The following is a 5,072-nucleotide window of genomic DNA, read 5'->3' on the forward strand; positions in this document are numbered from 1 at the left end:
TCTGATATGCCGTTAATCAAATTATGTGTGGTTATGCTAGTTGCCCCTCATGCGCGTCGCAGCCGTTCATTCACTGTGATCTACGAACATTCGTGACAAATGCCTTGGTGTTCAAATACGAAATCAAGATCGATTGCCTATCATAGCAGTCGTTTTCGTGCGTTTAGTTCTCCCGCAGCCAGCGGCAACAACGACGCACATAGCCCAGCATTGGCTTTTGAACTGCCCTTCGATGTCGAAGCACCTAAAGCTCCAGTGAAGCCTGTTACAAGACGTAAAAAGATATGTACTGTAGCTTTTTCGAGGCAGTTTCCGAGGACAAATAAAGATGATTTGTCATACACCATCGCTTTTTGATGTCTGCTTTGGGACAGCATGATCGTTGCTCTACGGCAAGACAGCAAGCGCCGAAGACAAACGGACGAGGCTGGGGGGTAAGGAAGAGAAGAGACGAAAAACCCGAAGAGAGTAGAGGAAGGAGGTTGGGAAAGGAGGTCGGTCTGCGCATGCGCACTGGGCCCCAGCTTTTTTCCCGCGCTGACCAGCGGAGACGCTGTGAGTGGCTCCTGGGGATCACGTGGTTTGGGCGCCCGCCATTTTCCCTGGACCATTGCGTAAACGGCAGCTTCCGGCGGATGGTTTTACTGTTTATTAACATGAATATTAATGTCCTTCCTCTCAATTTAACCGAATAATGTGGGCGAACAATAGCACTTGATTGGCTATGATCCGTTCCCTCAGCTGTTCGCAACAGCGCTCCTGTAATTTTCAGCGCACCCCTTACAAAAAAATTGATCACCTTTCTACAGGAAGTGGGTAGAACATTAATCACCCAGCCATGAGACTGTGTATAGAAAGTATCCAGACTGTCTACCACCCACGTCACCTTTTTATGGGCTATTGGAACACACCTTCCTGTAGAACGTCTACCGACAATTTGGTGACTAAAAATCTACCCACTGTCTGGCCAAAGTCTGCCCACCAGGGATACCCTGGGCGGGCCAGGCCCCTCCATTTCTTCTCCGTTTTCTAAATTTGTGGTTCTAAAAATGATATTGCAACTGTACAGGCACACAAATGTAAAAGTTGTGAGGCAGTTTACAGACAAGTGCCAGCTGCACTGCAAACAATATTCCCTGAGAAAAAAAAATGGAAATGCATGGCAGCTGTATTAATTGTGAACACCGTGAAAAAGACTGAAAAGTTTTTTCGAGATACATGACACAAAATCGTGAAATTCACATGCCGCTGTATTCCTACATTACGTGTTAACCCGAGCTAAAAGATGGGACCGTGTTCTTGTTGTTTAATGGCTAACCATTATTATGATTGGATACTGTATTATAGAAACATGCACCAGCCTGTAAAAATTACTGTCTATCATTTCATGAAATAGTGTTTGGCCTGTATCATTATCAGACACCCACACCACATGTTATGTGTTCATAAAGCAATATATTCACTGAAATGTACAGTGCAGTAGCTTTCTCCAGCACAGCAGCTTGGAATGGCTCCTGAAATCAGAACAAAACATGAAATTAAGAACATTGAGTGTAAGGCATACGAAAAGACAAGACATATTTATGTATTAACTGAAGTGCTCAACACACAGTTTGGCTCTGTGCACTTTAAAAAGCACAATGCACATACGTGGACAAAGTACGTGAAAGCACAGAAGTATTTGTGTTGTGCCCTGTAGTATTCAGCTTATCCTAACAAACACATGCAGGAGATGCAAGGAACAATACCAAGACTCACAAATAGGGCCTCAAAAGCACAATGGTTAACGGTCAAAAGTATGACATTTTGGGAAATGTGGACCAAATAGAAATAATCAGCACCAAATTGCAGACTAAGAAAGGGCTAATGGGATACCTACCTTTCAACTTTACCCCAGTTCGCAGATGAGTGATAGAACGCAAACAGGTATGCTACTTAAGCTTGATTACCATTGGGGTGCTTTGTTCCTCTTTCAGTGCTTTTTCGCAGCTAGTTAGCGTTTCGTCATTGTCCAAGGGAAGAACAATGCCTGAGAAGTGTAGTAGTGATGACCCTATAAGAGAGATAGATGTACATAAATTTATTGCAGTGACTGCAAATGCTTTGAGAGCCCATGTTGCAGCTGCAGCACAGATTCTTGTTTTGTGACAGCATACTTTCTTTCAGTTGCACAAAACAGAGATATGTTTTACACAAAGAAGAAGAAATGACCACTGCAAGGTGCCAATAGCAGTAAAAAAAAACTTCCAAGAAATGGAAGCACTCATACCAATAGCAGAGGCATGGTGTTGGGGGCCCTCACTCCACAGCTGTCTGGCCAGCTTTGTGCTAAAGAAAGATTGGATACCTCACTCAGTAATGCAAACAGTTGAACTCTCATATAATAATCATCAGACACAAGAAAATATGCAACATTAAACACAAACAAAATATATAATAAAAAAAATAACCATAAAGCATTGTGCGCTCGTTACTGCTTTCAAAATTTTTCTCTGCACTTTGCCGTATCAATGATGGACCGGAAACAGAGACAATGGAGAAAATCGCCTGTGATTGCCTAGTTGCTGCCTTTAGAACTGCGTGTCTGAATTAAAGTTCATTCACCCCGCCCTGACACAACCTTCAGACATCAATCATACTACATTGATCTTTGACATTTTCGTTTTCATGTGTGTCACCAAGAAATGTGTCAATGATCATATTATCACAGAACTCTCAGAATCAAGACAGTGCATGAGAACTTACAGTGTGGAACGAGGTGCAGACCTCATAGTCTTCATTAAAATATGCACAGACCGCCTTCAACACAAAGATATGTTTTCCTGGGCAGCCATGTTCATCACTGGAGCCCTATATGGGCTGCAGCAACTTTCTTGTTTGCGGCTTCCATTCCAGTCTCCTTGGGTACATGACACAGATACGTTATGCATAGATGAATGTACTTGGAAGTGCCTTTGATAGTCATAAAGGTATGCTTGAGATAGCTTGCATTCACAGAAGAGAACATACTCGTTTGCTGCTTGCTTCTTGTCTGTATACGCCCAGACCCTGTTTGGTAATAAAATAGAGAAAGAGATAAGTCCACGAAAGTATTAAAAAAGGGCGTATAGAGGAATATGCCTGAAAAGGAACAGGTGCTGTCTGCGTCAGAGTAAATGCTGTGTAGCAAAAAAAAGTATTGTGCTGCAACACTATCACTTCATGCTAACGAAACGCGTCACATTATATCGTGCCCTTCACCAGATTTTCGTTAAACTCAGAGACGCGCAAACGTTATGCTTCCCATTCAAAGCGGGCTCTGCCTGCTGGTGTGCCATCAGTGCGGTGCCGTAACTTGATACCCGTTCATATCAGGCGATGTCGTCGAACGCTTTTGGTGCTAACAACGAAGATATACTCAAGCGTATACGGAACAAGGAAAAATACGTCTCGGCAACTCTTTTACCAATATTTCTGCTACTGTTTAATCCACATGTTTGTTTCATGCATTCTGTATAGAGCGGTGATATTTGCCTCAAATAGAGCAAACACTTAATACTATATGAACGACGGCTGTACACAATGGCCTCATTCGACCAACGTCGGTTAAACTAGATCAAGGGTCCCTCGACTTGGAAGTGCGATTCAACTCTCTTCCGACAGCACTGACAAGCATTTAAAATAAATCTTGCGTCCCGAATTAACATTATTAATAAAAAGGTGTAAGGGTACTCAATCTCGGTTGAGCGTACAATCTCGTTAACCGGCGTTGGTGAACCCCGGCCTATTTCAAATGTCCACGAGAATGAACGCACACCCATCCACTAGTTCCAGAATGTTACACACTGCTCATTTTAGTGGTTTGAGAAGAAAGTTTTAAGAACATGCATGGCTACGACATGGACAGTGTGACAAGTGAGAACACAGCGGAAGGCGACAACATTCACTACGTATTTGGTAACACACAACGGCGGCGCATATTTCCCTTTATTCCAAAAAGCTGACAGCATAAAGGACATAATAAGAGTTCACATACCTTCAAAATCTTATTGCGAAAGCCCACTAGTGAGGCACAGCTTTGGCTTTGACGATTTTGACAGTCGGGGCACGCTTGCGTTCCTCACACACATGTGCCGGTTGCTGGAGGCCATGCAGATCCAGTGCGCATGCCCAGACACCTCCTCCCCCGCGAAATAACAGGAAACGCGCGTGATTTGAAAACACGGGGTCGCGCCCGCGGCGATATGCCCGTATTTTTCACGACTATTTTTTTACAGTGTGCTGTTGCTGTGTCAATCTCCTGTTTGTTTCATGTCATTACGTAACCGTGACTCTTAACATATTGGTATTAGGAATTGTTCCACTTACTGTGATGCTTGCATTTCTGTGGATTTCACTGATGCTGCCCCATTGCATAAACATCTGCAGTCCCTTAATTGTAGAATTATTTGCGATACAACTGTTAATCAGAAATTTAGTACTTTTTTCTTAGTGAATATAAGATTTTATTTATTTTTCTGACGTGTCGCTTGTACAAACTTACTGCAGGTGAGCTTGCGGTCAAGGTCAAATTAATGTCACTAAAGTGTAATGTAATCAGTAACTACATTCCAAATTATTGCCATCCGCAATGAACAGCATGAAAGCGCTGTTGTAGTGGTACATTAACGGTCTACCAACAGTCTGCATACCAAGTCGTTAAAACGACCACAGCGGTGAAAGCTAAAGGAAAAGCACAAGAGGTAGGTAGACTGTCTGTATACCGGGTACAAAGGAAGGAGCAAACCATAGAAAGGTGACATGGTATAAAAGAAGTACATAAGAGGACCACTAAAAGGTGAAAACTGTTTTTGTAAGGGACGGACCCCGGGGGACCAATTTTTCCGCCCGCAACTAGGGACCATTTTTTTTCGGGAACTTTTTTCCGAAACCCAGCGTGGGGACAGGCTCCGACAAACCGGCCTCTCGTGTGAGTGTACAATGTCGGAATCGCTGCGGGCACACACAGCACACATTCAGCGAGTCATATAATGTCCATAAGCCCGGTTGTATATGTAGAAAATCTGCAAAAAATGTAGAAAAGTGGCCTCAGC

At 43.3% G+C, this 5,072-nt stretch overlaps 1 long non-coding RNA gene across 1 annotated transcript; it reads right to left on the bottom strand.

Moving 5' to 3' along the window:
* Positions 1 to 1,435: 1,435 nt before the first annotated feature.
* On the bottom strand, positions 1,436 to 4,093 carry LOC135392895 (uncharacterized). Its single transcript, XR_010422288.1, has 6 exons — positions 4,016 to 4,093; positions 3,010 to 3,048; positions 2,746 to 2,899; positions 2,270 to 2,328; positions 1,880 to 2,053; positions 1,436 to 1,514 (listed from the first exon to the last, which is right to left on the bottom strand). It is a non-coding gene; the product is annotated as an uncharacterized LOC135392895 (long non-coding RNA).
* Between the last annotated feature and the right edge of the window lie 979 nt (positions 4,094 to 5,072).

This window comes from Ornithodoros turicata, chromosome 4 (assembly GCF_037126465.1).
Source record: "Ornithodoros turicata isolate Travis chromosome 4, ASM3712646v1, whole genome shotgun sequence".
In the NCBI taxonomy this organism is placed as follows: Eukaryota; Metazoa; Arthropoda; class Arachnida; order Ixodida; family Argasidae; genus Ornithodoros; species Ornithodoros turicata.